Consider the following 21,097-nt stretch of genomic DNA (forward strand, 5'->3'; position numbering starts at 1 on the left):
ACTTGCTCGGTAGCTCGCCTGGTACAGCAGTGCACTTGAGATGTGGATAGCTCTGGTACAAGTCGTTTTCAAACATAAGGCATTAACCTTTTAGCACCCCTCACGGAACATTTCATTTCCGAAGTGACAGCCTTAACCAACTTTCACGTTGAAAGTAACGCGAAACGTGCAAGAAGCAACGTATTATCATTTTGCAGAAATGTTCCCACAGGCACATTTACAATGAGCCTAGGGTGACCACAATCAAACAAACCAAATGTGGGATGATTACTAAGTTTGTGTGGGACATGTTACCAACACTAAAACACAACCTGAAGCTGTTATATAATGTCTAACTTAATAAAAACATTTGTATTCTGCCTTTCAGCTAATAAAAATACATTGTTCTTTAGACCCTTCCAGAAAACACTATTACATCACAATGTAACATAACATGTCTTCATTTTACATGTCATTTAAATTCAACATCACTGACCCTAAAGATAGCAGGCATCATGCAGATAACTATTTTTGAATAAGGTGACCAGATTTCTGAAATATAAACTGGGGACATTTCCTATTTGAGTGGTCAAAATATCACCAAAATCTCATTTGTTATTATCTATTTATTAAAAAATAGGGACAATACATTTTTGAATGTTTTTGTTTTTAATTGTTGTGAGTTCCTTATATGCTATTATTACATTAATAATTATATTTAGTTTTATTATTAGGATTTTTGCTCTGGTTTTAATACAATTCACCAAAAAAACTTTTACACGATTAATAGTAACCACTGTAAACGCAGTTCAAAACAATATGCCTGTTATAACATTAGTATGACTTTACAAAAGCACATTACATTACAAAAATAAAACATAAATATAAAACAGCATTTAACATATTTTTTTTAACATTATATTTAATTTAATATTTTATTTTTCACAAGCTGTTTTTAGCTACTGTAAATTACAACTATTTAAACTTTTAACTATTTTTAACTATTATTTTGCATTTTAGATTCATTAAGCACAAAGTATGTGTATTTTATTTTATTTTTTATTTTTTCATATCTGAGTGTACCTTCACCACGTAGTTAAGACATGTGTGTGGAAATTGCTGCGTTGTGACTGCGGAACTTTTGTGGACGTTTAAAATTGTGCAAAACAATCTCGCACCCTGTTAAGGCCCTGTTATTAAACATACAAACAGTATTACTTTAATTTAACATGAATAGTTAGTATGTTACTACCTTGAAACCGATAACGATGTTTATTTTGATATTCGACGATAATGGCGCTTTGCTCTGGTCCAAATCCAGATTACGTTCCTCATGAAGCAGTGGTGCGCCCGTGACCAAGTGTAGCTGCACAGCCCCCTCTGTTGGAGAACATGATCACTACACAATTTCCCCAGCAGACTGCTGTATGCTCGTCGGGCTTTGTATGCAATGTATATGCGGGTTGTTTTGAACGAGCTGTAAAACGGAGACATTTCCGGGGACAGCTCCAGTCGGGGACAGAACACCAAAAACCGGGACTGTCCCCAGAAAACGGGGACGTCTGGTCACCCTATTTTTCAAACAGTTCTGACCAAGTCCAACTCCGCTCCACATTTGGATTGACAGCCGTCACAACCTACTAGTGACCGTGTTTACTCCTTTCTTTTCAACCACTGGATAGGATTTAAAAAACGGCTGTTGTATTTATGTAAGGCGGGATGTTACGTCTGTCAAAGCGCTGTTAAATATAGGTGAAAATCTATGCCGCAAAAAGAATAAATGCTTTCTTAAAAAGGCAAAAGAACGCATGCACGTTTTCTTAATATTATAATTAAAAACCAACAGACTGATGAAAATGCGGGACATTTTCTCAATATGCGACGTGCGGGACAAGGAGAGAAAATGCTGTGCGGTACAACGCAAAGCGGGATGGGTGGTCACCCTAAATGAGCCTGGGTTGCAAATTATATATTGTGTTTGAAGTTTTGGAGTAAAATGGCTGGTAAACTTAGATATTATTCAAAACACATTACTTAAGCTAAAGTATTTGTAGAAATACTTTGTGACTTTTGCCCCATGCTGGTGAGCCTTGCCATCTCATACATTTGAGGTTTTTAAACAAAACAAATCACTTTTATCATTTAATTTCACTCAAAATCTGTTGCTCCATTAATGTTAAATAAAAACATACATATTGATACACACTGCAGTCATACACTTTGGGAATAGTGAAAAGCACATTAAGGTGTGTCTTTAGCCCCGTTGTACGCTATTGATCATACCACTAACCCCTAAATATACAATACAGTGTAGTGTATTTTGTTCCTATTGCATTTTTTGTCACACATACATTTCTTGGAAATATATTGTATACAAATGAATCTTCAGTTCATTGTAAATATGCAGGACATTTTTGGTAAATCGAAAGATATTCTCTTTTCAGTCAGGATGGCAGCATTTGAGCACATCTGTTGGAAATTATTTAACATAAGAGATGATAGTTCTGAAAAGCAATGAGCTATGAAGATTTGCCGTGTCTGCTTTTAGAGCTCATCACTCAATTCTGAGTTGGAAAGCAAAAATGGCTTCAAAATTTGAAGTCACTCTGCCAGTGTATAACCATGTGCTAAATTATGATGATGATATGAATAGCTGCTGTAAGATTTTCTAAGAGCCTTGGACTTAGAAAATCCTTAAATTAGTGTTTTTCTCTGTGCCAGCTACAAACATATCTCAACAGTAGCTGAAGATCTTTTGCCTTTCAAAAGCCCTGATGTGCCCTAAAATAAGTAAATTATAGGACCTAAAAATAAATGTGCTACCTTATTTTATTCCCAAAGTATAACTTGGATTGATCAGAAATTACAGTAAAATATTTGTAATGTTAGAATTGACTATTCCTATTTTAAATAAATCTTGTTCTTCAAACACCATCCACTTGCAGCAACAGCAGCTGTGCAGGACTGCTTGATTTTGTTTTCCTATTCAGCTGCAGTTTCATCACATGCTTTCTTTAGCTCGTCCCAAGGGTATCTTTCAGTTTTGATTTGACTGAGCCTTCGGTTCGATCCCCATCCATGGCGACTTGATGGATAAACAATCTAAAGAGAGATCAATTGTGTGCAATTTGAACAAGTTCCGCTAGTGTCCCCATGTTGAGAGAAATAAAGTGCAGAGGTGTTGTGTGCTGTGTGTGATCATGATGGTTATTGTAGTTCTAGACTAAATGTGAAAGCATTTACTTATCTCACTTGCACAAAAACATTCAGTATTCCTCAAAATGAATAAAAACAGTAAAATGGAATCTCAGAATTTCACACAAACCTGTAATTAACTATATTAAATTACACAAATACTTTATGTATTTAATCTCACTTTATTATCCAATGTTCTTGCTGCTGACAATAATCTAATTCAACCATACTAAGCAAAAAATCCTTTAGATGAGATTTAGAAATAAGAGTGTTGAACTTCCTTCTCTTGTATCCTATTCTTCTTTATCCAGAATCGCAGCACAGCTGAGAGGTTTGTTTGAGCGGCGCCCTCTACTGTACAGGTGTAAATATGCATTTCCTTCAGCCTGAGGCTTATTCATTTCACTTTTGGTGTGAAAGAGCCTTTACATTTGCCAAAAATAGAACTTTTTTTATTATTAAAAAACAAACAAGCAAGCCCAGCCCAGGTGAGAAAAAGTAACAGAAGTAATGTAATGCATTACTTTCCATAAAAAGTAACTAAGTAAAGAAATTAATAACTTTTTTAGGGAGTAACGCAATATTGTAAGTTCCCCAACACTGTCCAACACAATCAACTCATCTTCTGTCTCCTTTCTTTGCACACATCCATAAATAACCACAGAGAAAATCAGTCAGCTTGTGTGTCAGCAAATGGCGCCATTCACGCCCATTATAAAGCTTGGAAGAGCCAGGATACTTTTAACTGTATAAAATGTCAGATGACCTACATCAGTCTCGGGGCGGTTGCATTAAATGGGTTAGTAATTTTAACGCATTATTTTTTACTGTAATTAAACTAATTAACACGTTAAATTGACAGCCCTACTTTAAATATTTGCTTAGTTACCTCACTTAAATGTATTCAGACGTTATGCCTTGTAAGCTTGGTAGCCTGTCGGTAAGTAATTTCCTTAGGAAATACTACTGTACGAAAACACTGTCTGGGGAAAAAGGTAGCAGCATTCAGTTTTGGACTGAGCCAGTGGTTAAATTTAGTATGCTAATAGTTCCAAATGTAGCCAGTGTTACTTCCACACTGATCAATTGGAGCCCTTAGAGTCCTCGCTGTAGGGGCAAGATGATAGACTATATTTGTTTTCGTACCCAGCATGATACTGGCAACGCATATCATAATGCCGTCTTCTGTTGCCCTTTCAGCACTTCTCCATGCCTTTAGAAAGAGCATCTTTGTTCAGACTCTGCTACTGGCACCCACACCACCTTGATTTATCAGCTATAAGACTGCCAAATAAGCAGAGATTGTGATGGTTTTAATACCAACTGTAAATTTATTAGTTTTTGTAAGGATGGGATAGAATATGATCTAACCAAAAAAAAAAAAAAACAATGAACATAAGATTACAGTTTATGGCTAATCTAAGTCTCACGGAGTGACTTTAACAAGCTTGACTGATTGATTTCACCTGGTTCCCAGAGGCTGAACATGATTTATACACATGTACAGTATGACATACTGTATATGATTAATCTACACTGGAACATGGAATTATTTAACAGCTGTTTAGAAGCTGTCTGTAGTAATATTCTAATATTTAAGGATATAGTAATATATACTGTATATTATAGTGGCCCTGTAAAGCACAAATAACTGCATTAAATAAAATGAAAACCACCATAGAAAAAAAAAAAAAAAGTTAACATGAAATGACTGATTAATTAGTGGAACAAAACCACAACAGTATGATTTAACAGCAGAATTTTCAGTCTTGAGCTGATCATAAAGTATGTGTGTTTAATATACCCTGAATATTCCCCCAGACTGAGTGTGAGGCAAAATATGTAAAAACTGTACACTTTTTTCATAGTACTAGAGTGAACTATAGGTGTCTGACATACAGTAAAATAAAAATTCTGTAACGTGCATGAAATGATCATTTGAGTAGCTGTTTGTGTGAATAATGACTGCTCATCCAGCAGGTCAGCGTGTCTCTCTGGGTCAGTTGATTTGAATCAAAGCAAAAGACGGAATGCTGCTGGGGAAAAGTTATTAATAGTCACAAATATGTGTCAGTCTATACTAATTATCTCCCTGTTCTCTATGTACTGCATGTAGTTTCTTGAACTATAAGAGTCAAGAGTTGAAACCAATACTTAATGAGCTAACAACCAAACAGAAACTGAGCTAATGTCTCAGTGCAGACTTATCAGACAAGTAGGTTTGAGATCCATGAAAGCATGTTCCAGTGCCTGGCACGCAATGCGCAGTCCATCTCTCAGAAAGAGACTCAGCACAGCCAGCAGACATTCAAGAATTTCATATTTTATTGGAGTAGGTTAAAAGGTGTTTTATTGCATATGTAATACAATCCTGTACAAACATAATGAAAGGTAAACTCTAATTTCCAAAGACTCCTTGAAAAGGAAAGGGAGAGTGACACATGCAAAATTGATATTACAAGTTCTATTTTTCCAGCGTAGAGAACAGCCATTGCTACTTCCATGTTTAAAAATAACGTATGCCAGGAGTCTTGTTATTCTTGGAAGCTATGACACAGATTCTCTTATCAAAACTTGCCTTGCACTGACATTTAGTCCTGTTGCTGTTGGCTCGTCTGGGTTGGGGTTCAAGCATAGCTTGAGTTTGAGCTTTGCTAAGTTTGTGATTCTGCCTCAAATTATAATACTTATAATGCATTTTTGTGTGTACTTATTTCCTTGATTGTTACCGTTAAACAGATCACTGGTCATTACCTGCTTACAACAACTTTAGAAAGATTTACAAACAAGTAATTTATCATCCTTTCATGCAGTAACCAACATTTTATGTAAGTGTTGCATGTGTAGTTATCTTCATTCGTCAGTAGGGATAGTTTTACATTTTGACAATTGGTCATTTGGTGCCGTTTCTGATGTTAACACAAGTAACGCAAACCCAGGTGTTAGGTGGGGGTGCAGGAAGGGGTGAGGATGAATTAGTGAATAAAGAAAGCTGGGACAAATAAACACAACTGCAGATAAACACACACACAAAACATAATACAGACAGGTCAGCACAAAAGTATAAACATCACCAACCAGGTGTCAACCAAGTCACAAGATGCTAACAGGTATGGAGTGCCACAAGGTTCTGTCTTAGGCCCACTCTTGATATCCATACTTCATATTCTAATTTTATGGGAATTGTTTGTTTATTTATTTTATTTACCTTACAACCAATACACACATAAAATACAATTATTGTGTTACATTTCACATTGCATGGATGATTCCACTGGTACCACACAGACATCAACCCTGCTTACATCTTCGGCACTCCATTTTCATATACTGAATATGTCTACTGTGAATACAGAAGAATTACAAAATGTTGACATATTACAGGTTGGCAAAATTTTAAATCTGCGTGGTGGTTGAATGTTCCAGCCAAACTCTAAGCTAGTAAGCCACCACAGGAAATATTTTGGTTCATTCTCCTAGACCTTTCCGATAGTAAAAAAGAGTTGTGTTTATTTTTTGGTGGTCACGGAGTAAGTAAGAGTCTGTCAGATGTTGAAATTAAGACTTGTGTACATCTGATTAAAAGCGTTTTAAAGGTCTGTCTGGAGCAGTCTGTTCCATACACTTGGTTGTAAATCTCAGGTAGGGAGATACCATGGTGACATTCATCTCTGACTGTACCACACACCTTCCAATACCTAATCCTGTCAGAGAGACTCACACTCACTTTTTCCAGTCACTTCAAATTAAACGGTGTAAGGAATGAAGCATGATCTATTTTTACAGTGCCCACTCTAAGAGAACCCCATTGAGATTAATTAAATTACTTTTGAAACTGCCTAGTAACAAGACACCAAATTAATTTATTTGAACCATGAGATGACAAATCATATATTGGATATACAACAAAACAGAGCTCTAAGAAAATATACAATGAAATTGATTCACTGAATAAGGTGGTCTAGATGCACACCTTCAACCCATTGGGCTGTAAAGGAACAGTGGCACTCAGTGTGGTTAAGTGCTTACAGTATGTGCCAGACCATTACCACCGAGAGTAGCCCTGTGTGGTCTGACAGAGGAGATATAGAAGGTACAGTTCATGATGGTGAGAGTCTCTGCCTTTGGCTTCATCAGCTTATTCAGTCTGCTATGACAAGAGGCCTTTCTGCGGCGTCAGTTCTCAAATGTGAGTCAGTTCTCTGTACTTCTATATATTTTTTAAAATCTACAGAATACTGGCTCTCACTTTGAAAGGTAAGCTTGACACTCCAACAACCCTGGAAATCCCTGATCCCATGTCTACACTAGGATTACAGGACAATATTTAATTTACTGACACCTCCTGCATAAATCCTGTTGTCAGACATGCCTCTTAGAAAGTTTAAAATAACAGAGAATCTCTGATGCTAGAATGCAAGAATAATTGGTAGTTAAGATGGTTAGTCATGCTTCAACTCCGAGAATCCACAACTGGAAAATGATTCATTTAAAGGAAAGTAGAACAATTAGGTCTTGTTTCAGTGTATCTATTATTTTAAATGGCGTATGTTTTTCAGTTCATTTGCTCCAAGGGACCTCTTTTATCCATTAGTGCTTTGTATATTGGACACCAGTCTGGAGTAATAGCAGCTAATGAATTCATTGCTTGACCCTGGAGGCTGAACAGGGGGTTTTCGTCCCGCACCCTGGAGATTAATTTTGCCTAACATATTCTGACAGGAAAAGCCAACTAGTAGCCAGTACAGCATTTACTGGGGTCACATGTATTCTCAACAGAACACACCCAATCTTTCAGTGCCTCACGCACACAGTAATCCTGTCAACACATAAGTTATGACAAGACCCGCCTCTACTCCCATAAATTGGTTCAGTTTCATTTTTTAAATCAATTACAGCAGTAGATTAGTTGTGTGGCATTTTGTGAAGGAGCTTGTGGTTAAAAACATCAAATTTGTTTGTTCAATTCTTTTATCACAATATGAGAAATTTTATGTCATGGTAATATCATAATAATATAGTTCTATAGTTAGTAAATAACGCAGCAAATTAATACAATTTGTTTATGAAAGGTATAATGAATAATACATAAAGCATTATAAAAATTGACAAAAAAAGTTCTGTTTTGTAAAATAGCTGCTGCATTCACACTTTTGACAACATATCAATCTGACTGGCAGAACAGTTACAATAGTGCAAGACTTCATATCCTTCATGATGGAACTGCATAAAGGACGCAGAAGCGTGACTGTTTAGCTTGGCCACACATCTCACCACGGCCAATCAGACAAGGCATGGGTATATGGAGTTGGCGTTCTTGCACACCATTTCCTTATTCCTCAACCCTGTGCTGGATTCTGGCCCAGAACCTGTTTGGAGCAAAACCAGCTGCATGTTCAGTGTATGCAGACTCACCATTTAGGTTGGCAAAGAGCTAAGTTCTCCTGGCTGGAAATTTAGCATAGATGACATTTACATGTTTGAGAAGACTGGCTGGTTCCAGCTGTCCAGTGGATGAAAAGACTGCTCCAGTCTCGTATTGTCCATCCCAAATCCGGACACATTTCATTGATAAAGGTCATAGTAGAAAACTTAATCGCTCATGGTCATTGTTATCATCACAATTCAAAATGAATACAGTCAGCCTGGGGGAATAACTGATTCTTTTGCACACGTTTACAAAAAAGTACATGTATGCACATTCACAGATGTGGCTTGGTGGGGAGTAGTGGCCTCTTCATGATATCCAGTTGTTGTTTTACTGTACTTAAAAACCACTGCCCCATCCCCCAGCACATGAAAATGTCCATTATTTAATCAATAACGCTAAAGACCATTTTCAGACATGACTCACAGCCCAGAGCACATAATACATATTTTACAAAACAACACTTATTTTATTAAGTAAATTCACAAAGTTGAGCAGATCCCTGACATGTAAATGCATGTCATAACTAGTCTAGTAACCCTTTAATAAAATAATAGATTTTAACATTAAACAAAGCTGCATTACTCTGAATTGACTGATCTAATTCTGTTTCTGGTCATTGAAGAGAGTAGTTTAATTGCGTCATTTCAACAGCACAAACTTGTGAGTAAACATTGCAACTTGCGTCATTCCTTGAGAAAAATATTCCTGTTGAGCCTGAGGCACAGAATAAAAAACATTCATCATTTCAAATAAACAAACTACAGGCCATTATATTGACTGCTTGAATTTCTTGCAATAATTAGACCATTGGCATAAACAGTTATAATAGGGGAAAAACTAGGTGCTAAGAGGCCTTCAGGCTAAAAGTGGTGACCTGCAGAGGTGTTGGTTCATTGGAGCTGATAAACAAGTAAACGGCAAACATAACCCCAGACTCGCTGCCTTTAAGAGGGATTTACACCAGCAGATTTCCAGGGCCACCATCAGCACTGACAGATTAATGCGCTTGAAATGTTGACTGCAGAACTGAGAGCTTTAAATACAGCCTTTGGGAAAGACTGGTGCTTGTTATTGTTTGCATTTATCGATTCTTTTAATCAGCTCACAGCATTGTGCAAACCGTTATTTTTAATAGTGTGTTAATGTAAGGCTGGACATTATAAGCACCGTCAGACCTGAGGTGTGCGAGTTCAACCCAATGCTGAGAAGCCCTGTGTGAAAGCACATTACCCAGCACACCAGCGTGACTGGAAAACACTGACATCACTGGCACCAGCAGTAGCTGGTGTGGCGCAGACACCTCTAGAGTGACAACGTTTCTTCCTCTCCGTGTGGCCACACAGCAGAGGACAAAGTGTCATTTCATGTGGTTTACACACAGCACCACAGATCACTTTGGGTTTGTGCGTCTGGAAATTAGGCTACGAGGTCAACAGGTCAAAAGTGAAAAAATGGCTTTGGCATTTAAGTCATTTGTTGTGGAAATATCCTCTGGGCATCAGATTACTATTTGCTACAATTGTATTTACTATAAGTGAGCTATGAGGACAAAATTAAAACATTAACATTATTATTCCTTACATTTTATGTAGATCTTTTCTGGTTACTCAAAGCGCTTTACATACGGAAGGGGGAATCTCCTCAACCACCACCAATGTGCAGCATCCTCCTGGATGCGATGGCAGCCACATTGCGCCAGAACGCCCACCACACACCAGCTTATTAATGGAGAGAAGACAGAGTGATGAAGTCAATCAGTGTATGGGGGTGATTAGGAGGCCATGATGGACAGAGGCCAATGGGCAAATTTGGCCAGGATGTCGGGGTAACACCCCTACTCTTTTTGAAAGACATCCTGGGATTTTTAACGACCACAGAGTCAGGACCTCGGTTTAACGTCTCATCCGAAGGATGGTGCTTTTTTGACAGTATAGTGTCCCCATCACTATACTGGGATGTTAGGACCCACACAGACCACAGGGTGAGCACCTCTTCCAGCAGCAACCTAGTTTTCCCAGGAGGTCTCCCATCCAGGTACTAACCAGGCTCAGCCCTGCTTAGCTTCAGTGGGCAACCAGTCTTGGGCTACAGGTTGATATGGCTGCTTAGATAACATTCAAGTCTCATTTCACCACAAAGTCAAACAAAAAAAAGAAGCAAATTATATTTTTAAAATTAAGTGCTTTTTGAAGTAATATCGCTACTATATGTTAAGAAATAGTATTACAATCACTTTTGAGAATAATGATGATTAAGACATGAAGCTGGCAGGTACATTACTCAACATGCAATCTGTCAATTATGATCTCACTCTACATCTAAGATTGAAGTTGTTTGCTGGTAAGCAAAATTAGATATTAGGCCAACATTTAAGTGAAATATACTGACACGTTTTATGCACTGATTGCTTTGAAATCTTTTTAACCTACTGTATGAATATGTATCAGTTCAATATTTGAGTTACTTTTTGCTATAATCATTTCACATTGATGTCATATACTTTAGAAGCAGAAATTATAAAGCAGTGTTACTGTCCCTCTGCTGACCACATTGGATGTTGCCTGATTGGCTTTCATGCCCCAAAAGATGTTAATTTGAAGAATACAAATCAGTAACTACAACAGGCAGTTTGTTTAGGAACACATGTTTCATGCAGAGAGAAAGATGCTAATGTGAATGTGTTCACATGATAGAAACCTGCATGAGAAGGGAAATATTCAGTGTTACAAATGGTTTACCTTACAATTAAGACAAAGGGAATACATAAAGTACTGTACAAGACAACTGGTCAGAAACTGCTGAATATTCTGTGCCCCTCACTTTGTTACATCCCTGCAGTAAATAATGACTGTTTCTCACACAAAGTTATTGCGTATCGCTTCAGAAAACTTTAAGTCTTCAAATCGTATGGACTACTTATAGGTTTTTGTTTTTTTATGGTGATTTATTGGTGTCTTTTTTTGAAGCTCAACAGCCCTTGGTCACTGTCTGCTTTCATTGTAAGAGCAGTGTGAACATTCTTCAACAATTCTCTTTTTATTTTCCACAGAAGAATAGTAGGGATGTCCTGGGCCGATCTGAAGGATCGGGATCGGGGCTGATTAAGCATTTTTTAACTGATCGGTATCAGCTATCCTATTGTTACGTGTTTGGTTTAGTTTGTTCATGTTTATAGTTTTTTTTATTTATTTTTTTTTTTATCAGTTTTCATGTCCTTTCTGTCTCAGTTTTTTTAGTCAGTTTTCTTGTCTGTTAATTAGTTGAGTTCTCATTTGCCTGTCTGTTTGTATTCTAGGTTATTGATTTGATTAGTGTGTCTTGTTAATTAGTCTTGTTTGCTCCTCTGTTTCCTTTGTATATAAGCCCTTAGTTTCTGTCTGTTCCTTGTCTTGCGTTAATGTTGTTTTATGGTGTGTTTGGTTGGTTATTTCTCCAAGTTATTCTCCTGTTCGTGTGGTTTACTGAATTGAAAGTCCTCCTTAAGGATTTCCTTTGTCGTGCGCTCTCTATCAACCACAGACTGTAACAGAACACAAGACCCAAAGAAATAGAAGAACCGACCTAAAAATGATCCTGGTTGAGGACCGCCTGTGGGGCCTGCGGCAGAATGGTCGGCCTTTGGAGAGGTATGTGGAGAAATTTCTCGAGCTATCCCATCAAGTGAGCTGGCCTGACACCTCCTTCAATGTGTGTTTTCGGATGGGACTGGATAAGGATACTGTAACGTTGTTCATAGATACGGGAAGAAGGAGGTGGGAACCGGCAAACGGTAAACACAACTTTAATATATAAAATAAACAAATACAAAACGAAAGTAATGCCGGCAGACCCTCACGGACGTCTGCCGGCCACACAAACATAATAAAACATAAAGTCCAGGCCTGGTCCTCTCTCGTCCTTCACTGTCGTCGCTCCCCTTTTATGCTTCCGGAGCTCCTCCGTGAGAGACTCGAGACTGGTGCAACGCGCAGCTGACGCTCATTATCACCCGTGTCACCGGCCTCGCGCCGCTAAATGGCAGCCATGCTTGTGCCCTTAGGAGTATGAGGGGATGTCCAGGAGCCTAGAGAGCCTAGTTCCAGCCCCTAGGTCCGCTCCAGTGTCTTCTCCAGCCCCTGAGTCCGCTCCAGTGTCTGCTCCAGCCCCTGACCAGAGTCCAGAGATGGCTCCTGCCCCTGATCAGAGTCCAGTGATGGCTCCAGCCTCTGAGTCTGCTCCAGAGTCCGCTCCAGCCTCTGAGTCTGCTCCAGAGTCCACTCCAGCTACCTGTCCACAGTTAAGGAGGCTGTCCCTGAACGGCCAGCTCCACCCTGGTCCCATGAACAGTTGGATCCTCCCTGGCCCCCTGAACGGTCAGATCTGTCCTGGTCCCTTGAATTGCCAGATCCGCCTTGGTCCCCTGAGTTACCGGTGCCGCTCTGGGTGCCTGAGTTGCCAGCTCGCCCTGGCCCCTTGAATTGCCGGCCCTGCCCTGGCTCCCTGAGCTGCCGGCACCACCCTGGAGGCTTCCTGTCCTTCCAAAGACTCTCCAGGCCACCCACCCTCCCACCCCAGTTTGTGGCGCGAGGACGTGCCTTTCGGGGAGGGGAAGTAATGTTACATGTTTGGTTTACTTTGATCATGTTTATAGTTTGTTTTTGTTTTTTTGTTTTTATCAGTTTTCATGTCCTTTCTGTCTTCAGTTTTTTTTAGTCAGCTTTCTTGTCTGTTAATTAGTTAAGTTCTCCTCATTTGCCTGTCTGTTTATATCCTAGGTTACTGATTTGATTAGTGTCCTCAGTTCAGGTGTGTCTTGTTAATTAGTCTTGTTTGCTCCTCTGTTTCCTTTGTATATAAGCCCTTAGTTTCAGTCTGTTCATTGTCTTGCATTAATGAGTTTTATAGTGTTTGGTTGGTTATTTCTCCAAGTTGTTCCCCTGTTCGTGTGGTTTACTGAATTAAAAGTTCTCCTTAAGGATTTCCTTTGTGCGCTCTTTATCAACCACAGACTGTAACAACTATGGCCGATCCTTTAATTTACATCAAGTGTCACAAAGGTGTTGCGCAGAAGGTGACTGTGCAAGGAAGTATAGTATAAAAGGAAAAGAATAAGCTCAAATGTGTAGTCTATTTAGTAGTTTATTTATTTTCCTGTTTATTTTTATCTGGCGTCAGACTATCTGAGACTTCGTTGCCATATTGAATTTCTATGGGCTGCTTCTTGCGTTGGACTTGACTGATAGACTGTCATTCTAACACTGCAAGCGTCATGCTTTCTAACCTTAAATCCACTTTTTTTTTCTTGTTGTAATTATTCTCTCTCTCTCTCTCTCTCTCTATATATATATATATATATATATATATATATATATATATATATATATATATATATATATATATATAAAATATGCTGTATTAATTGTTATGTTGGAATTATTCCATAGTGATAGATATAAGCAATATAAGGGTGAGTAAATGATCACAGAACTTTCATTTTTGAGAGAACTGTTCCTTTAACCTTTAACTGACATTGTGTTGTCAAGATACTTGTGAATGTGGAGGTTTCTTTTCTGTTCTCTTTCCTGGAATTTTTCACTACGTGAGTACAAAGCTGATTTTGTTTGTGTTTGGGTGACTCTCGATTTTCTCACCTGCAGGCTCTTATTCTGTGTTTGGGTCTTAGCAGAGCTTCCCAAATTTTCATTTCACAAAGCCTGTCTCTTCACAGCCCTGCCTAGTCTGATGTGAGGCCTCATCCTGCGCTGACAATATTAATTAAGGGCTAATTAGACCAAAGAAAACAGAGGTTCATATTCTTATTTTGACTGAAAAGGTAACCTTATTAATCTGGGAGAGGGGAACTGTAAGCTCAGAGTAATTAAATAGCACAACACCTCACAGTCCATGGTGCTGTTCTAGAGGAAGCCCTTGGTGACAGGAGACACATTCCACCACTTGAGTTTGTGTGTTTTGGACCCCGTCGGGTCTCGGCCATTGTTAGAGCGTGACCAGGCCACCGGAGTAGGATTTAATTATACAAATATCCAACCGCATGACGTGATTGACATGTACAATTCTCCTAAATGCGCAATCCAAAGGCGTGGAGCGGTAATTTGTTATGACAGGACCTCACTCCAGGGTGTATCAACATGGTGGCGATTTCTTATTTCCATGGAGGTCAAATACCTTCCTGTAAGGAAGCACAAACCTGCTCAGTTTGGTTCCACACTGATTAGAAATAAAATTGGGCCCTTTCACATAACTATCCTCACAATTCATCTGTGATATAATTTCCACAGGTTTTATTCCAGATGGACCCAAAGAGTCAAGGCAACTACATCATTCTGCAGGCAAAAAGCCTTTAAAAATATTTATTTTTAATTTTTAACTGTAGGTAGATACTATTTGCAAATAGCGTTGGATGCTACTTACATAAAGTGTAAATACCAAAAAAAAAAAAAAAGTGTTTTCTTTGCACTAATTATACTTAGAGTGGCAGATACAAGTCAAGTCATCTTTATTTATATAGTGCTTTTTACAATAGAGATTGTTTCAAAGCAGCTTTAAAGTGATCAATAGGACAAAGCAGACAAAGTTGTTTCAGCTGTACAGCTGCTCGAGAAGAAAATAGTGTCATTATCCCGCTAAAGTAAGTTCAGTGTTGATTAATTTCCGTTGTAAAAATCTTTAATTATTAATTTAGTTCATGTGACGGCAAATTGCTCAGGCCCCGCCCACGATTGCTGACAGACAGAGCAGTATTAGCATAGTTTACGCCTTGAGCGAGTTGTACACTATCCGCCATTGTCTCGACGCCAGAGCAGCTGTGGCAGCAAGATTGTCTGGTAAGTGATTGAGGTGTTTTATAGTGAACACAACAGTTTTCATTTACTCCCGACATCTGAACCACTGAAGACACAGTGGATTAGTTTTATTTTTGAAGGGAATGCACCACAGATCTAATATACACACTATTTCTGTCCCTGTTTTTTACATTCACAGACATAACTGACTGTTTTTGACAGTTTAAGCACAATAAAATGTGAAAGAGAAGTTAGTTTAATACTCACGAGATGTGCTGTCTGACAGCCAGCTTTCTGTGCGTGTGCTTCAGATGCTCAGAAAATGATAAATTAGAAGTTTAAACTGATATAGCTTTAAAATGCATACAGATAATAAACTTTCGTGATGAAGAAGAACTGCAATGTCCGTGAGAGTGATCTCGATATAGATGTGAGGTATTTTGAGCTGAAACTTCACAGACACATTCTGGGGACACCTGAGACTTACATCACATCACTTGTAAAAAGGGGCATAATAGGTCTCCTCTTAGAGCTGATTTGTGATTGCAAAAGGTAACTATAACAAAACATCTATATGGCTACCACTTTCCCCAGGTATTACAGATCTCATTGGGCAAGTCAATCTGGCACAAGAGGCCCATTTTCCCCTCTGAAGAAGATAAAGACCCCAAGGGTGGAAGTGCTTGGTCTAACAGAAACAGACAAACTCCAGGGTGCTGAAAACAGTCTGAGGTTTGCCAGGGCTCTTGTTCTGAGTGCAGTCGCTGTTATCTAGCAACAGTCCACTGCGAAACAGTACAGGAAATCTCTGATTGTTGATTTCTGGTGCATGCACTGATGGAATGACAGCTTCAAAAGGCACTATGAAAGAAAAACCACGCTGTCTGGCTCTTCTTCATCTCAGGAGGCCGGAAGGTACGTGGGTGTCCATTGACTGGACAAAATGCCTCTATTTGTTGTCTTTCTTCCTTTCTATCTCTCTTTATCTTTTTGGATTTGGATACTCTGGCTGAATGAGTATCATTGTGGCTAAATGCAGTCCTCTGAGATTCTATTAATAAATATAGTTATTTTTAACATGAAACCTATATACAGTTTTTAATGGATGCCCAGGTTAATAAGAATTAAGTTATTAGATTTTTAAAAATATACTGAAGGCTCTGCAGACAATGTGTGTTAATTGTTTATGACATATGAGCTAATTAAACAATAATAAATGTGTTAATTACAGTGACAATGAATGAAGAACTCACTATTTGTATATAGCCTATTAATATATTAACAATGTAGAGAATACAATATATAAACTATGAATTAACTAGTTTGCAAATGATTTGTAAGTACTTTATTGCTGTATACTTATTATAAAGTATTTGAATAAAGGGAGATGATGTCAGGTTTCTTAGGCTGGACATCACTTTTGGCCACTACTGTGTGGGGATGATATAAATAATCAAGCAGTTTAGATTTGCTGTATAGCATCGTTTTATGTGAGTGTACAGCATGCATGTGAAATTGGGTATACTAGTTGTAAGTTGGAGTTATTAATTTGATATGTGGTGATATGGAGGATTATGAAATCTGTAAGGTTTTTTTCAATGTATATTTTATTTGTGTACTGACAGGCCTAATTACAATTTGGTTATGCGTATTACTGCCGCGGTTAAATTACACTTTTAAGATATTGGTCATTTTGCCCACTCCCAAACAGTTTAACTGAAATGTTAATTAAACAAATGTCATGTCACAATACATAGTACATACTATCTTCAGTCCCATGGTGTAAGAGCCAAAGGAAAGAAAAACTCAATTTTGATGTTGGATAATGGAGAAAAAAAAAAAAAAACCCTTGGAATCCTCTAAAATCTTGAATTATTTGACTATTTTTGATTTTGTTTATGGTAGAAGTTGGAGAATCTCAGCATGTCTGAGATGCAGTGGAACTAGACCATCGAATAACTTGAAGAGTGTCTCCATAGTGAGACTAAATATCTCCACAGAGGTCCTACTTGCCAGGATCAATGTGACAAATACTATTCGTTAAATCTTGTGATCCTTGTATTTGCTGCATGCTTCACATGGTATGGGAACTTAATTACATATAAAGCTCAGCTGACCTTTTGTAATTGTTCCTGCAAGCTTTGCTGCATGATTTTTCAAGAATCAGAGATATGCTGATCTCATTTCTGATCTCATTTCTCATTTCGTTTCACAGTCTCTTGGGAATGGATGTAGGATGGAATGGGTCTAGACAAAGATGAGGGTGGAGATGAGGAAACAGGGCCTCTAGGAACATGATACAGCATCCCACTCAGGAAAAGAGCCCAAGTTGGGCTAGATAACCCAGTGGATGTGGCCTGGCTTGTTTTATTAAGGCATCATGTTTAATTTATGGAGCCTCACTCTAAGAGAACACATGTGGCAAAGGCGCCCCTCATCGCCATCATATTCAAGAGATCCGCTTCCACAGAATGCAGAGTCCCAAATGAGGACACCTCTTGGTAACCTAAGGGAAATCCATACGGATGCTAATGAGCTCACAGTAGAATGGGTTTGGATTGTGTGAATGTTTCTTATCACATTTAATGCCACAGTTGGGAAGTCAGGAATTAATGTGTGAATGTTACTGACCTACTCCAAATGTCATCTTAGGAAGTCTTTATTGACTGACTCAAAACTTAGATCACGTTGATCACGGTGTTTTAATTGTTTGTATAGCTCCCACCCTACATTGCAGCAACCTCCAGACATCTCCATAAGCATTTCCCATTCACATCTGGCTTCTTTCTGTTTTGGGGGCTTGGGCACTTACTTCCTCTCAGGGTCAGTGGTCACAGCAGTGGCAAGCATGCTTGTTTTGATGCTCATGCCTATTTCTGCATTGCTTTTAAATCACATTCAGTTCTTTTGTGTTACCTTCAATGATCGGAAGGTGCATCACCTGTTGAATACTTTCAGCCCAGCCCTCGCTGGACACACCACCTCAGCAGGGTGTCAACTCTGAAAGTAGAGGAAGTTTCCGAATAAGGTTTTGGCCTCAAGGGTTGGTTTCCAGACAGGCAACTGCCATGCAGCCTGTGTGTGGTTTTGATATCCGTTCTGTTGCTCTACAGGAAGCAGAGGTCAACAGCAGGAGGAATCATCTGCTGATCATCTGGGATGCAAAATTGCCGGGCCCCTGTTTTCCCCTGCTTTTGAAACATTTCTGCAACAGAACACAAATGTCAAGAGACCAAGGAGGATGTTTTCCATCAGCTGGGACCCAAATATTGTAATATACATGAAGGTAGACACCATTAGGATGTGATTTGAGACCACAGAAGTAATAATGATCCATGTCCATGGAGACAATTCAAAGGATATTCATTATCCTTATCCTGCCTGCAAGGATTCCATCAGCAGAGGATGTCAATGTATCTACAGCTAGCTACATTCTGCACAAGTGTGTTTGGAGGTATGCACCAAAATGAAATGTTCAGAGCTAAGATTTCCTTCTTCTCATGTCCTTGACAAACAGCTGTCTATAATTAAAAGAGACCCTTTAAAATGTTAAAAGTCATTCACACTGCATTCACAGTTGCATGTGCCCCCAATGTGTTTTTATTTGTTACAGGTCAGGGTGGTACGGTGGCTTAGTGGGTACCACTGTTTCCTCACTGCAAGAATGTCCCAGGTGAGCCAGGAGGCCTGTCTGTGTGCATGATTTGTGTGTGGGTGCTCTGATTTTCCCCACAGTCCAAAAATATGCAGCAAGGGTGAATTGGAGACATTGGGTAAATTGTTGGTGTGAATATGTGTTTATGAACCCTGTGATGGACTGGCTATCTGTCTAGGGTGTTTCCCCTGCCTGTGGTCTGAGACGTCCCCAGCGGAGGACAAGAAGTTTGGGGAACTAATGGATGTGATAAGCTTTTTGACTATTTAGGGAATACACATGTTTGGCTGGTGGACAGTAGTTTAAAACAGGCTATAGTCTGCATGGTATGACCAGTCTATGTCAGGCAAGCCTGCTTTAGACCTGAAATCCAGCAAACCTGAAAAATTCAAAATTCATCCAGCCCCCTACAGTTCCCCTCTGGGCTTTATGTGTCATTGATTTTAGTACTGAAGCCATGTGATCTTCACAAATCTTGTCAAAACACATTTTCATTCATCAAGCTCTGATTTGGGGAACTTGACACTGGCAAATGATGTGAAATAAATGGAAATGAAATCATGCCCATAGAATTGCTGTACATTTAACTTTGTCTATAAAGTGACAAAATAACAAATTCAGATTGCATGCACAAAAATAAAAGCAAATTTGAGCTGATGCTAGATGGAGATAGAGATGCCAAATTTTCTATGGTTTAAGTTGAGAGTGTCCTTAAGGAGTGTGCCTTTTTACGGGCTGCCATAGACTCCAGGTCAGAAGCAATGACCGATTATTAAACGCTTACAAAAATTATTAATATCTGCAAAACCTTCTGAGGCTTATCCAAAGGGACTAGCATTATGGTTTTTGAGTGTGTGGTATTTGATTTAATTTTAGTTGAACTGAAACCAGTTTGTCTTGTCAGAGATGGCAAAATTATGCTTCTTTCTATGCAGATCTCAGCAAAACAGTGTTTCTTTCTTTTCAAAGTAACAGCACAGGTAATGTGTTGAAATACTGTAGCTGTTGATGGAAGGTCCCTGTAATGGAAAGTGCCAGTTAAGGGCAGCAAGAGATCAATGTTTTATGGTCAGTAAAGGTGACAGAATGCCCCTGAGATCTTTCTCCAGCTCCCGGGAAGTCTATGAACACGGACATTTCCTGTCCGGCTCTTTTTTTAACAGTCCATGTCTCAAGACATTCCATATCACATCCCTCATCCCACGCAAGCTCTCTAACTCCACCACCCTCAACACTTGATTCACTGCCAAAGCAAACACTTGTCCATGGGCGGCCATGAGTTTGTTCCTATGGCAACAGCATGAGGGTCGAAGCTCTGGAGTTGAAGATTCAGATCAGCAAAATAAACAAAAGGCCTGATTCAGAAGAACCTAAGAGCTTTAGATATAGAAACAGCTTTCTGCAAGACACCCCACATTTGGACAAATTCTGCTTTCACTGAACTTATCGCATCAAATAAGTGCAGTGATATTAACACATCCTGTCAATCAAGAAGTTAGAGGAACAAAGACACTGTGTAGTATGTGTGATTACCTCAGTGGACTGTTAAGACCATCTTGGCGCCTCTAACAAAAATATACACTTTTCACAAAAATAATATGCCCCGTAAAAGATGGCCATAAATAGCTATTTTAGTAATGAGACAACCTCATCACAATTTCCAAATTATTTTAATTTATACAGTTGTGATGTACATATGTTCTCTGTATAAGATGCAGGTCATGCAGACAGACTCTTATTGGACATTGTTGCTATGATGTATTTATTAAAATATACATTAGTTATTAAAGTTGTAATGCTGTAATGTTTGCATTTTGTCAACCAAGTTTAAAAAGGTTGTGACATGAGAAATCAAATTTTCTTTGATCTATTGACATAAAAGGTCTTTTTTTTACTTTAGAACATCCTGCAAGTTTCATAGATTAAAATGTCCTCCTCACTATTAAAAAAGCATTTATGTAATCACGTTCCAAAAATGGTTCTTTTGGAAATTGAGGGATTCGTGACGTCACACGTTCGAATACATTTGGGTTGTTGACGTGACATGGCATTTTC

The 21,097-nt window shown here is 38.7% G+C and overlaps 1 long non-coding RNA gene across 1 annotated transcript in view; it reads left to right on the top strand.

The window, feature by feature from the left end:
- LOC127508991 (uncharacterized) overlaps nt 1-21,097 on the top strand; it is a 36,518-nt gene extending 15,421 nt beyond the window's left edge. Inside the window, exons 2-3 of the long non-coding RNA XR_007929074.1 lie at nt 18,501-18,841; nt 19,001-21,097. This is a non-coding gene — a long non-coding RNA (uncharacterized LOC127508991). The remainder of the gene's footprint in view (nt 1-18,500; nt 18,842-19,000) is intronic.

Source organism: Ctenopharyngodon idella, chromosome 3 (genome assembly GCF_019924925.1).
Source record: "Ctenopharyngodon idella isolate HZGC_01 chromosome 3, HZGC01, whole genome shotgun sequence".
In the NCBI taxonomy this organism is placed as follows: Eukaryota; Metazoa; Chordata; class Actinopteri; order Cypriniformes; family Xenocyprididae; genus Ctenopharyngodon; species Ctenopharyngodon idella.